Here is a 23,806-nt window from a genome sequence, read left to right on the forward strand (position 1 = left end):
GAACCAGCAGAAGGAAGACCTCTCTCTCTCTGCCTCTCCTCTCTTTGTGTAACTCTGCCTTTCAAATAAATAAATAAATCTTAAAAAAAAGATGACTTGTGCCGCTTATGGGGTCACCCAGGTCACCCAGGGCAGTGAAGGTCGTGGGGGCGGCTCTGAGTGCTGCAGGTCTCAGCGGAGGCCTAGGGGGTACGCGTGTCCGCCCCGCTCTGCTCCTTGTCAGCCTCTGCAGCCGCACTCAGCTATTCCCAGCAAGCACGCTGCACTCCTAACACAGCTGGGGCTCTCTGGCCCTGTCTTGCAAGCAATCTTCTCTTCCTATCCTTTGGGTTTCAAGAACATTTCTTCCTAGAAGCCTTCCTAGCTTCCTTTTCTTGTCTTTTTTTTTTTTTTTTAAAGATTTATTTATTTATTTGAAAGGCAGAGATAGAGAAGGAGAGAGACAGGGAGAGACAGGGAGGGAGAGGTCTTCCATCCACTGATTCACTCTCCAAATGGCTGCAACTGCCAGGGTTGGGCCAGGCTGAAGCCAGCAGCCGGGAGCTTCTTCCGGGTCTCCCACATGGGTGCAGGGGCCCAAGCACTTGGGCCATCTTCCGTTGCTTTCCCAGGTGCATCAGCAGGGAGCTGGATCGGAAGTGGAGCAACCGGGACTTGAACCCACCCACTGAGGCCGAGACTTGACCTTCTATGCCGCAGCACCAGCCCTGCCTTCCTAGCTTTCTCGCCACACCTTCCGCAGCTACTTCATGTGCTCGTGTTGCTTAGCATGTTCTTGTTCTCAGTGCTATTCCTGTTAAACCTTCAGAGACTAATTGCTTGTCAGTCTGTGCCCCCATCAGACTGTCAGCTCCAAGAGGGAAGAAACATAGTTTGTGTGTCTACCATTAATTCTTCGTCACAAGGCCAGGCACCCGTCATGTGGTAGAAACTTGATAAGCCACCAGATCTCTATCTTGCAACTTTTTTTTTTTTTTGAAAGAAAATTTATTTATTTGAAAGGGAGAGAGAGAGAGAGAGAGAGAGATATCTTTGATCACCAGTTCACTCCCCAAATGGCTACGACAGCCAGGGCTGGTCCAGGTCAAAGCCAGCAGCCAGGATCTTCATCTGGGTCTTCCATGTGGGTGGCAGGAGCCCAAGCACTTGGGCCATCAGTGCTGCTTTCCCAGGCACAGTAGCAGGGAGCTGGGTCAGAAGTGGAGCAGCCAGGACTTGAACTGGTGCTCATAGGGGATTCCAGTATCACAGGCGGTGGCTTAACCCACTGTACCACAACACCAACTGCCTTACAACTTTATACACTTCCCTGGGCACCATGTGGGCTGGTTTCCTTTCTGCTTATCATTGCTGCCAGCTCCTTGGTCTCTGAGGCACCTGTCTTATTTAGGGTAAAAGCAAACACAAGTAAACGCTAAAAAATAAAGGCAACAGAACACACACTGATCTGATTCTCTAATGAGTCACTGCTGTAGTTTCCTGTGCCGGCTGCTTTCCTGCACCATTGACGGGTCTGCCTTCAGCTACAGTGAGGATATAGAGTTTGCAGCCGGTTGATCGGCAGACTCTTCAAATCCACTCCGTTCCTGCACCAGGACTGCTTTGTTGTGGTGGAGAAGGAGGTAAACCAAAAGCATGGAGATTCAAAGGTGGGACCAGCAGTGGCTTTGAGGGGGTGCTGCTCGTGGAAGAAAGCTGGGGTGTGGAGGAGGAAGGGGAGGAGGAGGTGCCCCAGATCTGATCAGCCAGCCCAGAACAGGTGGGCAACTTCTGAACCGTCACTCATGGCTTAAGTCTGGGCAGCGTGATTTTTATTATTTTCTCATCCATTTATTATTATTATTTACAGGCAGAGTGGACAGGGAGAGAGAGAGAGACAGAGAGAAAGGTCTTCCTTTGCTGTTGGTTCACCCTCCAATGGCCGCCGCGGCCGGCGCGCTGCGGCTGGTGCACCGCACTGATCCTATGGCAGGAGCCAGGTGCTTCTCCTGGTCTCCCGTGGGGTACAGGGCCCAAGGACCTGGGCCAACCTCCACTGCACTCCCTGGCCACAGCAGAGAGCTGGCCTGGAAGAGGGGCAACCGGGACAGAATCCGGCGCCCCGACTGGGACTAGAACCCAGTGTGCCGGCACCACAAGGCGGAGGATTAGCCTATTGAGCCGCGGCGCTGGCCCCATTTATTATCTTTATTACTTAAAAAAACCACATCTTTCTGAAGAGTGAAGCTGGCCTGACCTCATTAAGAGAGTTCAGCAAACAAAGCACCTTCATTTGTTCTCCCTCCCTCCCTTCCTTCCTGGTGAAGTTTTTGGCCCAGGCAGCCCAAACAGGGCATGGAGAGACGAGTTTTCCACCTAAAGCAAAGTGGGACCGGCCTTGTCTTTACGGCAGCTACACTGCCCCTGCCCTCTGCCTGCCCCACGGTCCTCCAAGCCTAGCAAGCACAGGGCGGGTGTCCCTGTTCCCTCCACCAGTGCGGACGGCTGCAGAATGAGACAAAGCCCTGCGCATTTTGCTGGGAAGCCCTTGGCTGTGACATCGCAGCTGCGTGTGAGTGCTCATGCTCATTGGGACTTGGCAAATGTGTTTCTCTTTCTCAGGTTGGGGAGAAATCCTTCTAGAAGGTAGAGTTCCAGGCCTTGAGGCCAGAAATCTACCAGGGAGGGGGAGTCTAGGGTTGAGTGTTTTAGTGTGGTGTGGTGTGTTGGTTCAGTGTCCACCTCCAGCTGTCAAGAGAGAAATAGGGGCTGGCACTGTGGTGCAGCAGGTTAAACCGCTTCCTGCAGGGCGAGCATCCCCTATGAGTGTCAGTTCGAGTCCCGGTTCCTCCACTTCCAATCTAGTTCACTGCTAAAGTGCCTGGGAAAGCAATGGAAGATGGCACAAGTGTTTGGGTCCCTGTGCCCATGTGGGAGATATAGATGAAGCTCCCTGGCTTTGGCGTGGACCAGGACATTTAGGAAGTGAACCAGCAGATGAAAGATCTCTGTCTCTGCCTCTTTCTCTGTAACTCTGTCTCTGCCTCTCTCTCTGCAACTTTTTCAAACAAATACATAAATAATCTTTAAAAAGAAAAAGAAAAGCAGCTTTTGGGGCCAACATTGTGGCATAGCAGGTAAAACCACTGCCTGCAGTACTGGCATCCCATATGGGCGCAGGTTCAAATCCCGGCTGCTCTACTTCCAATCCAGCTCTCTGCTATGGCCTGGGAAAGCAGTAGAAGATGGCCCAAGTCTTTGAGCCCCTGCACCCGCATGGGAGACCCAGAAGAAGCTCCTGGCTCCTGGCTTTGGATCAGCACAGCTCTGGCCATTGAGGCTAATTGGAGAGTGAACCATTGGATGGAAGACCTCTCTCTCTCTCTGCCTCTCCTCTCTCTGTGTAACTCTGACTTTCAAGTAAATAAATAAATAAAAAAAAAAAGAGAGAGAGAGAGAGAGAAACAGCCTGATGATCTGTTTCTCTGAGGCAGTGTTCCCAGCTCCATGCCACCTTGTTCCAGTCTCAGCTACTACTGGTTCCTCATCCACAGACAGCTAAATCTTTCCAGCCAAAAGCGAGATGAAAGGATTGTGTACTATGTGAACAGATGAGTCACACAGGCTCTCCCAGTTCATTTTCCTAGCTCAAAATTGAAAAGAAATGACATTGAGGAGGTTCCTTTCAGTTTGATTTCCAGGATAGTCATCCTGGCTTGGCAGGTTGAACCCTCTTGTGTGTTACAAATCACTGAGGCCATTCACAGCGGCCGGCTGCACCCGGGATGGCTCAGTGTTAGGCCCTCTGGGAGACAGCACGTAGGTTTGAAAGAAACAGGTCCAAACCTGACCGGTCGTGAACAAAGCCGGTCTCCTTTAGCAAACAGGAATCTCCGCGCCAATCACATTACTCCGGCCTTCCAGCACCCGTGTGAACTAGAATTGTGGGGAAGCTGGCTGGGCTGGGCTCAGCTCAGGTGGGGCAGCCAGGTGCCTGTAAGGTGTGATTTGAAGGCCTCAGGGAAGGCAGCCCCAGCCTGAAATATCTCCCTTACTGGCTTGTCAAGGATGTCTATAATTTCACTATTACTGAGTCATTCCTTTGTGTTTACCATGGCCCTCTCCTTGCTTTCCTCTGAGGGCAGGTTGGTCCAGGCTACAGGATCCTTTTAACCCTCTCATTGTAAATCATGTGTCTACAATTAAGCTATGTTTAATCTCTGGGCGAGCCACAAATTCAGTTCCACTTTTCCATGTCAGGCCTCTCATGATTCCTTTCACCTACCCTACCCTCTATTCTGTTCAGTTTAAACAGGAAGCGGAGCTGCAAGCCAGGTGCCCTGGTGCAGGGGTCAGAGGAGCAGAGGAAGGGGAGGAGGGGGCTGTGAGGACCAGCAGGTGCTTGCAAGGGCCAGGCCTTGGTCTGGTGCCTGATGGTGCATCTGGGAGACTTTTGCTCCTCCTCTGGCCCAGGTGGGACTCAGGCTCCTTTTCTGTCTGCTCACAATCCCTTCCACTTGCTCACTTCCCTTTGCTATGCAGGAAGGGAACTCTCACTGGGGACCTGCAGGAGCAGAGCTTGGCCACACCCTTTCCCTCTGGTTCTCAGTCCCAGCAGAAGCCTGGAGCTGCTCAGCTGCCGGCTGTCTCTGCTTGTGCAATGGATTGGAGTGGACATGGAGACTGCTCAGTGAGGGCTAAGCACATGCCAAGGGCCTGCACCAAAGCCTTAACCTCTCTATCCTTTCCTCTTCTCTTGGCATAGAAGATGTGACCAGAGCTCCTCTGTGGCACACCCTTGCTTTCTGGAATGAACTCCACAAAGGCAAGGATGTATTGATTTTTAAAGATTTATTTATTTGAAATTAAAGTTATGGAGTGGGGGGAGACAGAGAAACAGAGAGAGAGAAAGAGAGAGAGAGAGAGAGAGAGAGAGAGAGAGAATCTTCTAACTGCTGGTTTACTCCCCAAATGGCCACAATGGCCAGGACTGACCAGACTGAAGTCAGGAGCCAGGAGCTTCTTCCAGGTCTCCCATGTGGGTGCAGGGGCCCAAGCACTTGGGCCATCTTCTGCTACTTTCCTAGGGAGATTAGCAGGGAGTGGGATCAGAAGTAGGGAGGCCAGACTCGAACCAGTGTCTATATGGGATACCAGCGTTGAAGTCTCGGGTCTCAGCTTAACCTGCTGCACCATACAGTGCCAGCCCCTAAAGGCAGGGATTTAAAAGTACATCTTTGGAATCTAGAACAGTGCTTAGGTGTAGTCAGTGCTCAAGAAATATTTGTTGCTTGTAACCTCCTCTTGTGGAAGCTGGTAAAAGAATTTCAGCCCCGATTAGGGGCTGGTTAGGCAGTCCCTAGCCCTGTTAGGCAGGTGGGTAATTTTAGAACTAGCATGTATGGAGATTTCATTGTTATTTATTTTAGAAGCAGAGCTACAGCAGTCTCATTCACCAGTTTATTCCCCAAATATTTGCAGTGGCTGGGGCTGGGCCAGGCTGAAGCTGGAAGCTGGGAACAAAATCCAGTTATCCCACATGGGTGGCAAGAAGCATCACTTGACTTGTCTTCCAGGGGCTGCGTCAGCAGGAAGCTGGAGTTAGGAGCCGAAGCCAGGCACTCTGCTATGGGACGCAGACATCCTAACCAGAGTCTTGACAACTAGGCTAATCATCTGCTTCCCTAAAAGATTTAATTGAAATATTTATTGGAGCTGGGATTATGGTGCAGCAGGTTAGGATACTGCTTGTGATGCTGGTATTCCACACCGGAGTGCTGGTTCAAAGTCCTGGCTGCTCTGCTTTGGGTCCAGCTCCCTGCTAATGTACCTGTGAAAGCAGCAAAGTGCTCAAGTGCTCAAGCAAAGCAGAAAGGCTCAAGTGCTTGGGTCCCTGCAACCCACATGGGAGACCTGGATGGAGTTCTTGGCTCCTGGCTTCAGCCTGGCCCAACCCTGGCCATTGCAGTCATTTGGGGAGTAAACCAGTGGGTGAAAGGTTCTCTCTCTGCCTTTCAAATAAGTAAATAAATATTTTAAAATATTTTGGGGGCTTGTTCTGTGGCACAGCATGTTAAACTGCCACCTGCAGCACTGGTATCCCATCTGGGCACCCGTTTGAGTTCCATCTGCTCCCTGCTAATGTGCCTGGGAAAGCAGCTGAAGATGGCCCAAGTCCCTGGGCCCCTGCGCTCTCGTGGGAGACCTGGAGGAAGCTGCTGGCTCCTGACTCCATCATGGCCCAGCCTTGGTTGTTGCCATCCATTTGGGAAGTGAATCAGCAGATGAGAAATCTCTGTCTTTTTGCTCTCTGTAGCTCTGCTTTTCAAATAAATAGACCTTTAAAAAATTCATTTTCACTAAAATGATTTATTTGAGAGAGAGAGAGAGAGAGATACCATCCACTGTTTCACTAGTCAAATGCTCACAGCAGCTGGGGCTGGGCCAGGCTGAAGCCAGGAGCCTGGAATTAAATCTGGGTCTCCCATATGGGTGGTAGGGACCCAACTATTTGAGCTGTGATCTGCTGCTTCTTGAGGTCTATGTTAGCATGAAGCTGAAACCAGAAGCAGAGCTGGGACACAAATCCAGGAACTCCACTATGGGATGTGACCATTCTAAGCCACATTGTAACTACTACACCAAATGCTCAATCCATCTGATTTAATTTTTAATTACACTACGTAGTGATTCATTTCTTTAAGATATTCACACAGTGCAAAGGAAGTTCCCTTTATCCCTAGCTCAACTGCATGCTCCTCCTTAGTGACAGTCATTGCCATCTTCTTGGCGTGTGCCCTGCAGACTCTGCTGAGTGTTCAGGCAGCTGTGTGTTAACATCCAAGGCTATAATTTGGTGGGTTAAAAAGATGAGAAATCAGATAGAGCTGTATTGTTTTGTGACTTGCCTTGACCCTACCCCCTTAACAATGTGTTTGGAGTTGTTGTGGGTCGGTAAATGCAGATCTGTGTCATTGTTTTACAGTGTTGTGAAATATTGCACAGCACAGAAGAAATACAATTTGGGAATTCCTCTATTGATGAACCTGTGAGTCATTTCCAGTGAAAATAGACATGCTTGCACTTCCACTTTGAGCACATGGGATACTGAGAGATGGAAATCGTGTGTGTTAAGTGTAGGAACCCACGCATTTAACATTTTAGTAGGTGCTTTCCAAAGGACTGTGCACCTGAGTATTCCCTCTTCTGGATAGAAAGTCCCTGCTTCCTCCATACCCGTGTTAGTTTACTGATCTCCTGTTTACCAGTCTCTATGTCTCATTGTCAGAATAGAAATTTCAGTTCTCTTTTAGCCAGGAAACTGTGAGTGATTTGCATTAGTAAGAAGATCACATGCTCAGTAATGATACTCTGTAACTCTGCATCTTCTGTTACTTGGTAACTGTTTTACATGGCCTGAGCCAGCTCTCTACAGACCTCTTGATAGGAGTGGTTAAGTATCAGTTTTCTCTACACTTTTCACCATGAGATTTAGAAGTGAAAATACCCAGTCTGGGGCTTTCGAGTGCTGCAGGGGAATGACCTCCCATTTCACCTGCTTATCTTCTGTTTTCTGGAGTGGCTCCAGGGAATTCTTCAGTGTCACAACCTGCTCTGCCACCACCTCCTTTCCCGCCACACAGTGGCCCTGTGTGGGAGTGACCGTGCCTCTGGGCCTCTCCCTTGATCAACTCAGATCCACCAGCAGAGGTGGCTGGTCCTGTCCTTTGCTTGGTTTTGTTATCAGGCCCTTTTTTGCACCTTTCCTGGTACCTAAGAAACAACACCACAGGCTGGATCCTGCCTTATCCTTTCCAAGCTCATGTGTCACTCAGTATGACGTTCTTCACAGAGAAGTGCATTTTATGTATTTTTTTTTTAAATGTTTGTTTATTTTCATCTACTTGAAAGATAGAGTGACAGAGACAGAGAGAGATATTCAACTGTTGTTTCATTTCTCAAATGCTCTCCATGGCTGGGGCTGAGCCACTCTGAAGGCAGGAGCCGTGAACTCAATGTGGGTCTCCCATGTGGGTAGCAGAGATCGAATCACCTGTGCTATTACTTGCTGTCTCCCAGGGTACACACCAGCAGGAAGCTGGAATTGGGAACAGAGTGAGGTCTCGAACCCAGGAGCTCTGATTTTGGGACGCAAACATCCCAAGTGGGTATCTTAACTGCTGTGTCAAATGCCTGCCCTTCATTGTTTTGTTTAATAAAGTGAACAGAAACCGAGTTCATTTTCTATTCTTTTATTTAGTCCAGCTACTATGGAGTCTTTGTTTTGCTGGCTTTAGTAATATTACAGTTATTTCTAGCACACTCTATCTTGGACACAACTTACACCAACAGGGCATTGGGAGCTAAGCTATGCATTAGCTAAGAACTGCTCTTTCTTCAGGACAGCTTCTTATCTTGACCATACTGGTAACTTGACTTGAACATTTCCCCTTCTTTTATATTTTCCAATATATGCTATGAAACACCAATGGATGGGCTAGCAGCTCAGGGTGTGGATTCGTGGAGCGAATGGCCTGGGTTCCAACCCCAGCTCTCCCACTTTACAGGTCTATGATCTTGGTACTTAAGCTCTCTTCAGTAAAGTTTGTTTCCTTTTCTGGCAAGTGAGGTACTAATAGCACCAAACTCTAGAGCTGCTGTGAGGAGCTAACTGTGAGTGAAAACTGTTTGGCATGTGGTAAGTGCTGGTGTGTTTGCTGTCATTTGGCTGCTGTTTCTGAGAAGAAAAAAGATTCCTTTCTTCTGTGGTTATTTGGGTTGCTCTAAATTTCATTTTGTAACTGAACACTAAGCAAATTGAAATAAAAGGAAGAGGCATCAAATGCTTTATTACTCAGTCAAATGCTTTCTGGGAAGTGAAAGATTTTTTTAAAGAGATTTATTTATTTATTTGAAAGGCAGAGTTACGGAGAGACAGAGGCAGAGGGGAAGATCTCCCATCTGCTGGTTCACTCCTCAAATGGCTGCAATGGCCAGAGTTGAGCCCATCCAGAGACAGGAGCCAGGAGCCTCCTCTGGGTCTCCCACATGGGTGTAGGGGCCCAAGCACTTGGGCCATCTTCCACTGCTTTCCCAGGCACATTAGCAGGAAGCTGGATCAGAAGTGGAGCAGCCAAGACTTGAACTGGCACTCCTATGAGATGCCAGTGGTGCAGGCGGTGGCTTAAACCACTATGCCACAGCACCACTCCCTGAATATTTTCCATCTGCAGTTGGTTGGCTCTCTGGGTGCAGAACCCCAGATGTGGAAGGCTGGACTGCAGGAGTACTCTGGTCCTATAGCAAAACTCTCCGTTCTTACTCCCCACTCACTCGACTGCCTGTCATTCCTCGGTAGTCAGCTGCACGTTCTCTCTGCTGTCACTGCAGGATTCTTGAGGACAAGGCACAGGCGTTGTCTCATTTGAATGGGAATCTCTGGACTTTGACAGAATGATGCCTTTCAGATGCTTCCTTAGGTTTCCACTGTTATCTCTTTCACAGCCAGAGCTTCCAGGCCAGGGTGGAGCGTGGGCTGGGTTGGGTGTTGGAGGTGATGGTGACATCTACTTATGTAGTAGGCATTTGAGAAATGTTAATTGATTAGATGATTTGATGAGTGACCTGCCAATAATCTTTATCCCTGTTGTTAGAGCACATCGCAGCCATCAGCCCTGGAATGCAAGGACCAGAATAAACCCAAGGAAGCCACCAGCCGTGCAGGGACAATTTCAGCCTCCGCCCCAAATCAGGTGAGAGAAGGCTGATCGCCTTCATTATAGTAATGATGCCCTCTCTGCAGAGATAAGGTTCAGGAGCACTGGGCTGGGGAAGTCACACAGGGAGGGAGCTGGCTCAGCACCCTACGAGCCTAAAGTTCAGTCCTCCTACCTTCCTTTCAGCTTTTTGAAGAGCTTGGAGGAGATGTGCTTACTATGGTGGAAGGGAGGCTTACTGCTGCAGCAGGATTCCCAGGGGCTCTCCACATGCAGCACTGCCTGCAGCAGCCACACTTGCTTTTGGGGCAGCATCTGTTACACTCAGAGGCCAGGGTGGGGCAGAGCCAAAGACTGAGAATTAAAGTGTTAAACGCTACTGCTGGTTGAAGGTCAGCCAGAGAGTAGGAAATATATATATATATATATATATTTTTTTTTTTTTGGTGAAAAAGTATTTATTTTCTTAAAGGCAGAATGACAGAGAGGGAGAGACAGAGAGATCTTCCATCTGCTGGTTCACTCCTCAGATGCCCACAATAGCCAGTGTTGGGCCAGGCCAAAGCCAGGAGCTTCTTCTAGGTCTCCTACATGTGTGCAGGTGCCCGAGTACTTGGGGCCATCTTCTGCTGCCTTTCTCAGGCCATTAGCAGGGAGCTGGATTGGAAGTGGCACAGCCAGGCCATGAATCGGCACCCACATGGGATGCTGGCATTGCAGGTGGTGGCTTTACAGGATATGCCACAACGCCAGCCCCACTTCTGCCTTTATAGGGTTCCTCCCTCTAGCCTGGTCTGGCCTGCGTGTCTGCTTCCCTCTGGAATGCTTGTCCTACTTGAAAGGGTGGCCCATTTGTGCTGTTGCCTCTTCCTCTTCTTCCATTCACTCCAGTGCCCCACCCTTTGGCTCCACCCCCTGCACTGGAAACTGCTCTTGTTTATTACACTTCATTCTGCCTAGGGCCCTCTGGGTTCCCAGAGTCTGCTCTGTGTGCTTGCTGACTGCATGGCTTTGTCTCCACGTCTGTAGCGTTAGGACAGTTTTGCCTTCCCTGGCTGCCAGGCCTTCTGTGGGCCCCTGTCTTCTTTAGCTCATAAAGGGCAGAATTGTCCTGAGGGTTTTATTTTTATTTTTAAAGATTAATTATATGAAAGAGAGAGAGAGAGAAGTATCTTCCACCTGCTGGTTCACTCCCCATGTGGCCACAATGGGCAGAGCTATGTCAGGCTGAAGCCAAGAGTCCAGAGATTCTTCCATGTCTCCTACATGGGTGCAGGGGCCCAAGAACTTGGGACATCTTCTGCTGCTTTCCCAGGCCATTAGCAGGGAGCTGGATTAGAAGTGGAGCAGCTGGGTCTTAAACCAGCGCCAGTATGGGGTGCCTGTGTCACCCCGCGGTTTCTTCTTACACAGTTGACTTCAATGGTGTCTGAGGATTTACAAGGGACTGATTTAAAGATTCCACCAATTTAAAGGTGATCCAGAGATGCATACATCTGCTCATTGCCCAGATATGTCTCAAGCACTTATGAAGAGCTGGGTGCTGAAGGCGGCAGAACTGAAGCAGCCAGTAACGGGGATTCAGATCAAGGCTGCTGAGCTTGGAGGAACTTCTGTGTCTTTTCACCTTCGTATGCCTTGGCTGAAGCTACAGGAGAAAGCTTATAGCTACCCCAGTGGGAGAAACCTCTTCTCTCCCATCACAGATGTTTCCTTAGAAACCAATGTGTACCTCCCTCCACAGTCATGGACATGGATGCTGGGTTTTGTGTGATGTCCCTTTGGTGGAATGCCAGAAATGAACGAACCTTTCCTGCTGCTGCCCTTGGCCTCCAGCTCTCTCTAACTCAGCCTCTCAGGATCCTGCTGTTCCTGTAATAGCTGAAAACCCATTTGATCAGAACGATGCTTGCATGGTTTTCTCATGGTCAGCTGTTGTCAAAAGGAATCCTCTTGGTAAATACGCAGAAAACCAACCCGGTTCTCGTGGCTAGACCTTGAGATACGAGTAGCAGTGCTTTTGAATCATGACATCTACCTGGGCACACAGTGTCCTAGACGCCCAAGGGGGTGTTGAGGAGCAGAGTGCTGGAGCTGCGTGCAAAATCCGCAACCTCACAGCGTTGGGTGTCACGCTGTTCCCTGTGAGAGCCCTGCAACCCTGTGGTTAGGGACCCAGCCGTGGAATGGGGCTGCTTGGGTTTTAATCCCATTTCTGCTGCTGTAACCCTCTTCATCTGAGAGAATAGGTGGATAACCGCCCTTGCCATATGTGGCGGTTGTAAGGATGCAGCCAGTGAGTACCAGTGCAGTGCTGGGGCTGTGCCTGACGCTCAGGATGTGCTTAACTACACGTGTTAGTTGTTGTCATTATGATCCTGTATCCACTTCACTCCGGACAGGTCACCAAAGCTGTCCACAGATCTCCCCTAGTGTCTGTAGTCCACCGAGTTCTTGTTCCTGTCATTTCACCCCCTTTGCTCCTCTGATCACCTCATTGTAAGTCCTGCCCTCTTTCATCGAGTTTTCCCATCTTCACTTTGAATCGTGAATCTCTCCATCTCCCCCAAACCATCAGTCTCCTGTTCTGTATTCAGATGCCCTCAGGGTAGGGTGGAGGCTGATATTCTGTGCTCATAGACAACCATGGGTAAACTCCAGGGTAAATGTTTATTTCTGTTTGTACTTTAACATCTCTAAAACCTTACAGCATCTTGCCAGTGGAATAGTCTGTGAATCTGTTTTGTTTTTTATTAAAAAATTTACATGACAGAGGGCCGGTGCCGCGGCTCACTAGGCTAATCCTCCACCTAGCGGCGCCGGCACACCGGGTTCTAGTCCCGGTTGGGGCACCGGATTCTGTCCCGGTTGCCCCTCTTCCAGGCCAGCCCTCTGCTGTGGCCAGGGAGTGCAGTGGAGGATGGCCCAGGTGCTTGGGCCCTGCACCCCATGGGAGACCAGGAAAAGCACCTGGCTCCTGGCTCCTGCCATCGGATCAGCGCGGTGCGCCGGCCGCAGCACACCAGCCGCGGCGGCCATTGGAGGGTGAACCAACGGCAAAGGAAGACCTTTCTCTCTGTCTCTCTCTCACTGTCCACTCTGCCTGTCAAAAAAAAAAAAAAAAAAAAAAATTTTACATGACAGAGAAAGAGTGCATCTGTCCACTGGTTCACTCCCCAAATGCTCACAGTGGTTGGGGCTGGGCTGGGACCAAAGCCCTGAGCCGAGACCTCCATCCATGTGGGTGGCAGGATCCCCATTACTTAATCCACCCATCCTGCTTCCCAGGGTCTGCGTTAACAGGAAGCAAGGAGTCAGAAGCTGGAGCCAGGAACTGAGTGCTCTGATGTAGGATGTGGGCATCCAAACTAGTAGCCTGAATGTCCCCCCTCCCCCATCTATCAAAAAAATGATGGTAAAATACACACACCATAAACTTTATCATTTCTTTAAGATTTATTTATTTATTTGAAAGAGAGTTACAGAGAGGCAGTGGCAGAGAGAGAGAAATAAATCTTCCATCCATTGGTTCACTCCCCAAATGGCTGCAATAGCCGGAGCTGGGCCGATCTGAAGCCAGGAGCCAGGAGCTTCTTCCAGGTTCCCCTTGCAGGTGCAGGGGCCCAAGCACTTGGGGCATCTTCTACTGCTTTCCCAGGCTGTAGCAGAGAGCTGGGTCGGAAGCAGAGCAGCCAGAATGAACTGGCACCCATATGGGATACTGGCACTACAGATGGTGGCTTTACCCACTATGCCACAGCGCTGGCCCCAACTTTATCATTTCAACCTTTTTTTTTGGTTTACAGTTTCAGTGGTGTTAACTAGTTCACACTGTTGTGCAGTCATCATCACTGTCTCTCAACCTCCAGAACTTTCTTCATCTTCCAAACTGAAATTTTTGTAACCACTAAGAAATAATTCCCCAATTCCTTCTCCCCAGCCCCTGACAACCATGGTCTATTTTCTAATTCTGAATTTGATGACTCTAGTGCCTCATCGAAGTGGAATCACTCAATGTTTTTCCTTTTGTGTCTGCTCACTTTACTGGGTATAATATCTTTAAGGCTCATCCATGTTGTGGCTTGGGTCGGAATTTTATTTCTCTTTGAGACTGAATAACACTTCATTGCATGGATATGTGCCTTTTCTTCATCCATTAATCTGTGGTTGGTGATTTGCGTTGTGTCTATTCTTGGCTGTTATGCTCATCGCTGTATATGAATCTCTCAGAGTCCCTGCTTCGAATTCTTTTGTGTATCTACCCAGATGTGAAATTGCTGGATCATATGGTCCATCTCTTACTCAAGGTGGAGTTTATTTATTTATTTTTAAAGGTTTATTTTATTTGAAAGGCAGAGTTACAGAGAGAGAAAGAGAGAGAGAGAGAGAGAGAGAGAGAGAGAGAGAGAAGATACTTTCTTTCCGATGATTCACTCTCCAAATGGCTGCAATGGCCAGGGCTGGACCAGGCTGGGTCAGGAGCCAGGAGCTTCATCCAGATCTCCCACGTGGGTGCAGGAGTCCAAGTACTGAGACCATCTTCCACTGCTTTCCCAGGTGCATTAGCCAGGAGCTGGGTGAGAAGTAGAGCAGCTGGGACTTGACTTGGACCCTTAGGGGATGCTGGCACTGCTGGTGGTGGCTTTACCCAGAATGCTACAGTGCCACCCCCACAGGTGGACTTTGTAAACCAGGAAAGGAATTTGAGCACTTGGGAAAATTATCTCCCCCCACCCTCACTCCTCGTTGGTGTTTCCCAAAGACTTCATTGTTACCGGTTGCAGAGGGGAAGGTGGTTGCCAGAGTGAGTTTTTGGGGTTCTTTTCCTCAGCTTAGTATGGAATAAAAAGCCAGGAAACAATTTTCAAAGAGGCAGAAACTCTTATTTGACAGAAAAGAAACTTTATTTGGCAAGCAACAGAGAAAGCATCTGGTCTGAGGAGAGCAGGTGGAGTGCCCAAGTGGGACACTGGCTTTGAGGAAGTGGCCGGGGTTTTTAAGGCATTACTGTTGTTTTCATGGGGCAAGCTGTGGGTTGCCCATTGGATGGGGGTTTCACATACGTATGTTGATTGGCTTGGGGCTCATGGAGATAGCGGGGGTCTCCTGGAGATGGCCTGTCTCCCCCTTAGGGGCTCAGCCCCTTCCCCTGCCGGCTCTGGGTGAAAGATTGCACCCACCCTGAAGGTATGATTTAAAGCTGCAAGGTCACACGTGCAGCCCAAGAAGCTGTTAGTGGGGGAGATGCCAGCTGGTCTGGAGACAGGCTTTCCAGGCACAGCTAACAGCCTGCTTGTGAAGGACATTCCACCTGAATCTGTGGGCTCCACAGACCCCCCAACTCCTCTGGCTGGCCTCATTATCTCAAAAAATGTCAGATTATGGGGCTGGCATTGTGACACAGTGGGTTAAGCCACTGCTTGCAATGCTGGCGTCCTATATTGGAGCAGCCGATTCAAGTCCTGATTCAGCTCCCTGCTAGTGCACCTGGGAAGGCACAGGAAGATGGCCCAAGTACTTGGGCTCCTGCCACCTATGTGGGAGACTCAGATGGGGTTCTGGGTTCCTGGCTTCATCCTGTACCAGCCCCAGCCATTCTGACCATTTGAAGAGTGAACCAGTGGATGGAAGATCTCTCTTTCTGTCTCCCCCTCCTTTCTGTCACTCTGCCTTTCAAACAAATAAAATATCTTTAAAAGATATCAGGTTGTTTAGGCTAAAACTTTGAGATTATTTTGGACTCCTTTTATTCTTTTGCATCTGATATTCAGTCCATTAACAAGTCCCAGCTTATGTATCTGGAATCCAATCACTTCTCCCCATCTCCACTGTTCCTGCCCTAATCTGAGCTATCACTTGTCTCTTGTTTGGATCATGCTGGTTGCTTCCTAAGTGGTCTCTCTGTTTTCTACCTCGAGCCTTTCTGGGCTCCTGGTCTCAGAACAGGAACAAGCTTGATCCCTTTTAAAGATTAGTCATTGTCATTCCTCACTCGTGACCTTCCGTGGCTTCGTGTCCTGCTCCAAGGCGTAGCTCGGGGCTCACAGCGTGCTGAGGCTTCTGCATAGTCCGAGCCTCGCTGATTTCTGACCCCATCTCCCCCTCCTTCACTGAGCTCTGGCCACAAAGGCCTCCTTGGAGTTCCTTGGTTGGGCAGCCAAGCTCCTACCGAAGGCTTTGGCACTGGCTGGGAGCTATGCCCGGAATGTTCTTCCCCTTGACACATCCTTTCCCCTAACACCACCTCCCCAGAGGGGCCTCCTCTGACACCTTGCGAAGAGTCACAGCCCCCCACCCCCCCGCAGCCACCACTCATGCTTTCTACTCTGTAGAAAGTCCTCCGTGTACGGTTCCCTCTCTGACGGGTATTAACTCTCGAACTTGCTCGCTTCTTTCTCCCTTGCTAGAATGTAAGCTCTCTGATGCCAGGGGCTTTGCTTTCTTTCCTGCTGTAGCCTTTTTGGGTCTCAGTTCCTTGTCAGGCCTTGGCTCTGGCACCCATTTGGGCAGAAATGTCCACCAGGATGTGGGGAAAGCCCAGAGTAAGAGGATTCACAGTGATTGCAATGACCGGGGTCTGCTCAAGGCTCACGGATCCCCACGGCTTTGTCTGCGGAGCCTGCAAATATCTCACCCCCGTCCCTCCCACTCACCTGCCTTGATTTCTCCTCGTGCTTTTCTCCTGTGCATTTGTGGTAATCCTGCTTTTATATGTTTTGGTTATTTCTTATTACTCTCTCTCAAATAAAAAATAGTGGTTTTTTTTTTTTTTTAACAAAGTGAATTCCTTAAGTAGCAGACTTCTGTGTGTCCCCTGTGCTTTAGAGAAGCATCTGTCATTTAGTGGACACCTGATGCACACCTGCTGAGTGTGCTCAGGGTTTGAGCACATCTCTGCTGCAGTCCTGTGTGAAATTTACTCTTTATAGTTTACTCCATGACAGCATGTAGTGAATATTATCATTGACTTTATCATTGGCTTTATATATATTATCATTGGCTTTATATAGTGGCTGGAGGAATGGAGGCTTCACCACGTTAGGCAATTTGTCTGTTAGTGCCAGAGCTGGGATTCGAACTCAGGTCAGTCGAACACCTTGTTGTACTCCTCAGCTTTGGTATCAGTCAGCCAGGTGGACTTCAGGACCAAATGCATTAAGGGACAGTGGGTTATCCTGTGGCTCTGTTTTCTAATCCCTTCTTTTCTTTTTGAAGATTTATTTAGTTATTTCAAAGGCAGAGAATTAGAGGGAGAGGGAGAGGGAATCGATCGTCCATCAATGGGCTCACTCCCTAAATAGCCTCAACAACAACCAGGGCTGGGTCAGGCCAAAGCCAGGAGCCAGGGGCTTCACCTGGGTCTCCTATGTGGGTGCAGGGGTCCAGGCACTTGAGCCATCCTCTGCTTCTTTCCCAGGTGCATTAGCAGGGAGCTGGATAGGAAGTGGAGCATCTAGGACTTGAACTGGCACCCATGTGGGATGTTGGCACTGCAGGTGGCGGCTCAACCCACTGTGCAACAAAGCCAGCCTTCCTTCCTTCCTTCCTTCCTTCCTTCCTTCCTTCCTTCCTTCCTTCCTTCCTTCCTTCCTTCCTTCCTTTCTTTCTTTCTTTCTTTTTACAGGCAGAGTGGACAGTGAGAGAGAGAGACAGAGAGAAAGGTCTTCCTTTGCTGTTGGTTCACCCTCCAATGGCCACCGCGGCCGGCGCACTGCGCTGATCCAAAGCCAGGAGCCAGGTGCTTCTCCCAAGCACTTGGGCCATCCTCCACTGCACTCCCTGGCCACAGCAGAGAGCTGGCCTGGAAGAGGGGCAACCGGGACAGAATCCGGCGCCCCGACCGGGACTAGAACCCGGTGTGCCGGCGCCGCTAGGTGGAGGATTAGCCTATTAAGCCGCGGCGCTGGCCCATCCCTTCTTTCTAACACTGCTCTGTGCATCCTCTGCTTGTTCTGGCTGTGCAGAGCACACACTCTGCCGATCCTCTGGGCACAGGGCAGACTTGCAGAACTGGGCGGTGTGCTGGCGACATTCTGGTTCCTCCAGTCCCCTTCTGTCTAAAGCTGAAGAGGTGAAGGGCTGAGGAAGCTGAATGACCCTGACCCTGGCATCATCCTGAGCACTGAACAGACTGATTCAGGAGCCTGCAGCACTCTTCAGGTAAACGGAAAGTCTCAGGCCTGCCCTATGCGGTGCCATCACCCTCATGTGGGCACTGAGCCCTGAGGTTGCGGGGTCTCCAGTAACTTGGGTGCTGCTCACTTTCAGGGGTTGCAGATGCTGGCTGAGGTCCCTGCTTCTGAGTAGGTCCCTCTCCAAGCAACACTTCTTGGTATGAAAACCATGTCTTTGAAAATGTCATTTTTTTTTTGGTGCTCAAGCGCACCAAGAGGGTGAGTGTCAGGACCACTCGGTGGGTATAGCCTTGCCGTCGCGTTCCTAGAGCTCTGTCCCCACCTCTTCCTTCTTGGTCTCTCAGGTGTTAAATGCGACCAGGAAGAAGCAGAACAGGTTCTCCCAGCTGTGTTCTGCACTGTGGGAATGAGGACAATTGCAGGGTCATGAATAAGCTGTTGCTTGTTGCTGGGATGTTGGCCAGTAGCATGCTCTTGCTCGCCTTTTTTGCACATGAAACTAGTGAACAGTACAGATGTGCTTGGATGGTGTGGTTCCAATCACGAGGGGTACTGGTGCGGGGCACTGGTGCGGGGGCGACATGGCCAGGTTAAAGTCAGCCCTAATCCTTATCCTCTCCTCTCCTCTCCTCTCCTCCCCTCCCCTCCGCTCCCCTCTCCTTTCTTTCTTTCTTTCTTTCTTTCTTTCTTTCTTTCTTTCTTTCTTTCTTCCTTCCTTCCTTCCTTCCTTCCTTCCTTCCTTCCTTCCTTCCTTCCTTCCTTCCTTCCTTTGTCTTTCTTTCTTAAAGATTTTTTAAAAAATTTTATTTGAGAGGTAGAGTTACAGACAGAGACAGAAAAAGACAGAAAGGACTTCCATCCACTGGTTCATTCCCCCTAATGGCTGCAACAGCCAGAGCAGCACCGATCTGGAGCCAGGAGCCAGGAGCCAGGAGCCAGGAGCTTCTTCCAGGTCTTCCATGGGGGTGCAGGGGTCTAAGGACTTGGGCCATCCTCTACTGCTTTCCCAGGCTGTCACAGAGAGCTATATCGGAAGAGGAGCAGCTAGGACTAGAACTGGCGCCCATATGGGATGTTGGCACCACACGCAGAGGCTTAGCTCACTATGCCACAGTGCTGGCCCCTTGTGTAGTTTCTATGTGTCAGGTGTGACACACACGCCTTATGTGACTTGGTTCATTTAATCTTCACCATAACTCTATGGGGCAGGTACAACTATATCCCAGTTTTGAGGTGGAGGAAGCTGAGGTACAGAAAGATTAATTAGTCCAAAGTCATGGAGAATTAACTGGTAAGGGCACAGCCAGGGTTTGAATACAAACTTGCTGTTTCCAGAGTCCCTTCTTTCTCTCTCTCTTTTTAAAAAGATTTATTTATTTATTTATCTGAAAGACAGAGTTAGAGAGAGAGGGAGACTGACCTTCCATTTGGGGGTTCACTCCCCAAAAGGCTAGAAAAAGCCTGGGCTGGGCCAGACCAAAGCCACGGGCCTGGAACTCCATCTGGGTCTTCCACGTGGGTGCAGGGCCCCAAGCACTTGGGCCATCTTCCACTGCTCTCCCAGGCACATTAGCAGGGAGCTGGATGGGAAGTGGAGCCCTGAGGATTCAAACTGGTGCCCATATGGGATAACGGGGTTGCTAGTGGTGGCTTAACCTGTTGTGCCACAATGCCGGCCCCAGAGTCCTTTCTATGTAAGAGTACATCCTGTGGCCGTGATGAAGGCTTTTTAGAGGAGAGACTTGAGCTGGCCCTTCAAGGCCAGGTGCCAAGCAGGGGAACAATCTGGATGGCAGTCCAGGGATGGTGTGAGCACAGCAGACCCAACAGGGAAGGAGAAGCTGAACTTACTTGGCAAAGGTCATGCTTTGAGGAACAGTGGAGAGGATGGTGGGGCAGAAGACGGGACAGATTATACAAGCTCTTAGCATTGAGGCAGAGGGGGTTACACTTGATCCAGAACAGACGCCCTTTGACAGGTGTTGAAGGGTGGCTTGCTAGAAGCCGAGGTTTGGGGAGATTTTTGGGTGGCAGTGCAGGTCTGAGGCAGGAGATGAGGAATGAGGCACCAAGGCCGAGCCTAGGACGGTGCAAGAGGAATGGAAGGGGAAACCCGTAGCACCTTCCTTCCCATCCAGGAAACCTCAGGGTGGGAGCAGCTTGGCCACTTCCTGAGCTGCTCCTGCCTTCTGTGAGATTGCGCGTGGCTTTCTGGGGGAAGGTCAGGGACGTTCTTTGCTGAGGTCTGTTGTCTTGTGGGTGGCCATCCTTGCCCGGCAAGGAGCATTCCTCCACACCACACATTCCAACTTGGCCAGGTCAGAAGGCAGCAAATCCAGGGGGACCTTATTTATTTATTTTTTTTATGTGCAGAATTCCTTGCATAGCACAGAGCTCAGAAAGGAAGGCCCCGTTTGGGGACAGAGGTCAGGGCTTCAGCGTTCAGGGCTTGCAGAGAAAGGGCTAGGCACTGCCACGCTAATCCCAGGCCTGCTTACTTAGCCTCGAATGGTGAACATGCAAGGACCTCTCTCACAACCAGTCATTTAATTCGACGCCTGAGCTTTATTTTCCCCGACCCCTAAAGTATCAACTATGAAGCGGATTTGGGCAGGAACAAAGAGGCAAGAATGGCAGTGGGGAGGGTTCTGGGGCTCTCATTGTGGGAGAGCGGGTCACTGAGTCCAGCCTGCTCTCCCAGGGGCATAGGCAAGGGACAGAGGGCTGACCTGCTGGGCAGCCAGCGAGCACTGGTTGCCGCCTGCGGCCCTCTCGCTGGGAACTGGGGGAGAGGTTTATGGTGCCCCCCTACCAGCCTGGTGGAGTAGACCCAGCAGGAGCACCGGGTACCTTCTCTCCTCTCCCCTGGGTGCCAGCTCCCTGGAAGCAGCCAAGCTCGCCTTAACTTTTAATTGAATCAAGAAAACCAGTCGAGATATGAATATTCCCTAAAGCCACTTTGGACTGCGTTCAAGAACAGTTTCACAGCAAAACAGGCGAAGGACAGCCTTGCACGCAGCGCTGGATCACCCACTTGGAGCCTGTTGTGGAGAGGGAACTTGCGCTCTGCTGCACGCTGGAAGGAGGGGGTGGAAGGCATTTGGTGGGAGGAATGGGGGCCTGGTGCTTGTCTCGCAGGTTCTGCTCTGCTTGTTGACAGATTCTTAGGGAAAATCTTTATAAAAGGGGCAGGAGTGGTCTGGCTGCCTTCCAGTCCTTGCTGGACCAGGACACAAATGTCAGTCCGGCTGAAATGTTTAGCTAGTTTCCCAGAGCCTCCACCACTTTACAGACCCCTAAGTGCCCAAGCAACAATGCTCTTAAAGAAAACGAAGCTCTTAACAAATTTGTTGAACTATTACAGAAAGTGCTCAAGTAGGCAGACTTTGCCATCTTAACTGTGTCGACATGAGGGAGACCCGTGTGGGCTGTAAGACCTCAGAGAGGTGATTTTCTTTCTTTTTTAAATTAAATTTAATTTTTTAAGATGTATTTATTTTATTTGAAAGGCAGAGTTACAGAGAGAAAGGGAGAGACAGAAAGAGAGATCTTCCATCAGCTGGTTCATTCCACAAATGGCTGCAACAGCTGGAGCTGGGCCAGACCGAAGCCAGGAGATAGGAGTTTCTGGGTCTCCCATGTGGGTGCAGGGACCAAGGATTTGAAGGATTTGGGCCCCCTTTTTTTTTTCTGCTTTCCCAGGTGCATTAGCAGGGAGCTGGATCAGAAGTGGTGCAGCCAGAAATTGAACCTGTGTCCATATGGGTTGCTGGTGCTGCAGGCGGCCTTACCGGCTATGCCACAGCATCGGCCCCAGAGGGCTTGTTTTCATGCTAGGTTGTAAAGTGCACACTTGCCTCTTCTCTAAGAGTTGCTGGGAATGATTAATTTTGGAAAAGTGAAAGAAGAGAGAAAAATAAAAGAAGAAGCACTTTTCCATCAAGGCTCCCTGGAGGCCTTCGCTGTCCCTGGTTGCAAGGGAGGCCTGGGCGAGCCCTGGGGGTGTGCAGTCTGAGTGTAAAGGGGCCTGGGCCTGAGCACCTTGCTGGGCTTGCTGGTCTTTGCCTTGCTGGGCTCTGGCTGAGAAGGGAAGGTGTGTGCTGAGCAGACCTGCTTGATGAGGCTGTGGGCGTGCTGGGAGGCCATCCCAAGACACCACAGGGAGGAGTGTGAACAGGACTCTTCAGTCAACCCAGTCTCCTTCTCAGAGGACGTCCCGGGAGCAGAGGCAACTGAGAGATTCCAAGTTAGCTCCTGCTTGGGGTGCTGAATTCTTGGCTTCCTTTTAAAAAATAATTAAAAATTTTTATTTGAGAGGCAGAGATAGATAAATGGATGGATGGATGGATAGGTAGATGATGGATGGATGGATGGATAGATAGAGTGATAGAGTGATAGAGTGCCCATCCACTGGTTTCCTTCCAAAATGCCCACGATAGCCAGGGCTGGGCCAGGCTGAAGCAGGGAGCCAGGAACTCCATCCAGGTCTCTGGTGTGATAGGAACTTAATCCCTTGGCTGCTACCATTGCCTCCCAGGGTCTGCAATGGTGGGAAGTGAGTCAGGAGTCAAATCCAGGCACTGTGCTATTGGCTGTGGGCATTCTAACCAGCATCTCAGCCTCTAGGCCAAACACCTGTCCCTGGGCTTCTGGTATCTGAGGGTCTCTGGGTTCTGGAGGCCTCTGAGAAACCAACTGGCCAGGTATCGCTTTGTTCTCAGTACTCGATGTACATTCCCCAGCCCTCGTCACCTTGGCCTCTTCTCTCTTCCTCAAGCTCACCATGGCTTCTGGGCCTTTGCACACACTCTTGATTGGCCACAGATGTCAAGTCAGTCGCTGAGCCAATCATTCAGGTTTTGGCACAACCATCACCATCTCGGGAGAGCCTTGACCCAGGCCTCAGGCAGTGTCTCTGCATCTGGCCCTCGAACTGCTTCTCCTGGGCTCCTCTCCTTCATCGGATTATTACCCAGTCTCTAAGGTTAGGGACCGCCTTACCTGCCACCAGGTGTTCTGCTTTAGAGAGGCCAGGAGGGAGATCCCTGCTGTCAGTAAGTGTGGATGCTGGGAGTTGCCTGCTTCCCTTGTATCCCCAGCACCCAGCATGGGGCCTGGCACCCACAGGGCTTGGTGGGTGTTTGCAGATGGACGGAAGCTCAAGCTCTCTTTGGTAGAGCACCTGCCACGTGCCTGGTGCTGTATGTTCCATACCTCATGTAACCTTCATGAGAGCCCTGGGTGGACGGGATTGTGTGTATCAACAGACAAGGTAATCGAAGCTCGGTAGGTTTGGTAACTTGGCTGAGATCACACAGCTAACAAATGGCAACAATGCTCTGCTCTTACCCTCAGGATGCATGGGAATCCTGGGGCAGGGCGGGGGTGAACACTGTAGGTTTCTGAGTCTTGCTCCCAAGATTCTAATTTTGTTATAGTATCTTTCCTCCCTCTCTCCCTTCCTGCTCTCCCTCCTCCCCCCTCTTTTTTTATTAATACTTTTTTTGGGTACTGAGTCACAACTGTATCCATTTATGGGGTACAATGTGATGCTTTGATACATGCATACACTGCAGAATGATTAAATCAAGTTAATTAACATGTCTGTCGCTTCATTTACCTGCCATTGATTTTTACATAGCATTCTAAAAATTATGGTAAAATATACACAATGAGATCTACCGTTTTAGCCACTTTCCCGTGTACATTGTACACCAGGGACACCCACACTGTTGTGTGACTGCCACCACCGTCCACCCTAGAACCTATCTGCCTGCACTGAAACCCTATTCTCCCAGTCCCTGGCACCTGTGTTTTACGTTCTGTCTCCACGAATCTGACCACTGGAGGTACCTCCAATGAGTGGAATCATACAGCATTTATCCCTTTGGTCTGGCTTATTTCACTGTCTTTTTTTTTTTTTTTTTTGCCAGTGAATGGGAAAATAACTGTTTCACTTTGGAGAGCAGGTGGGCG

General features: G+C 50.0%; 1 long non-coding RNA gene across 6 annotated transcripts in view; it reads left to right on the plus strand.

Moving 5' to 3' along the window:
• The first annotated feature begins 437 nt into the window (after positions 1–437).
• Positions 438–23,806, plus strand: part of LOC149128274 (uncharacterized) — a 54,331-nt gene continuing 30,962 nt past the window's right edge. Inside the window, exons 1-3 of one of the 6 annotated variants that reach the window (XR_016229368.1) lie at positions 438–1,622; positions 2,307–2,551; positions 9,633–9,731. This is a non-coding gene — a long non-coding RNA (uncharacterized LOC149128274). Of the gene's footprint in view, positions 1,650–2,306; positions 2,552–9,632; positions 9,732–11,108; positions 11,139–17,488; positions 17,856–23,806 lie in introns of those variants that run through there. The other 5 variants (XR_016229355.1, XR_016229367.1, XR_016229361.1 and 2 more) reach the window with 5 other exon arrangements.

This window comes from Oryctolagus cuniculus, chromosome 1 (genome assembly GCF_051225735.1).
Source record: "Oryctolagus cuniculus isolate XC-2025 breed Fujian yellow rabbit chromosome 1, ASM5122573v1, whole genome shotgun sequence".
Taxonomy (NCBI): Eukaryota; Metazoa; Chordata; class Mammalia; order Lagomorpha; family Leporidae; genus Oryctolagus; species Oryctolagus cuniculus.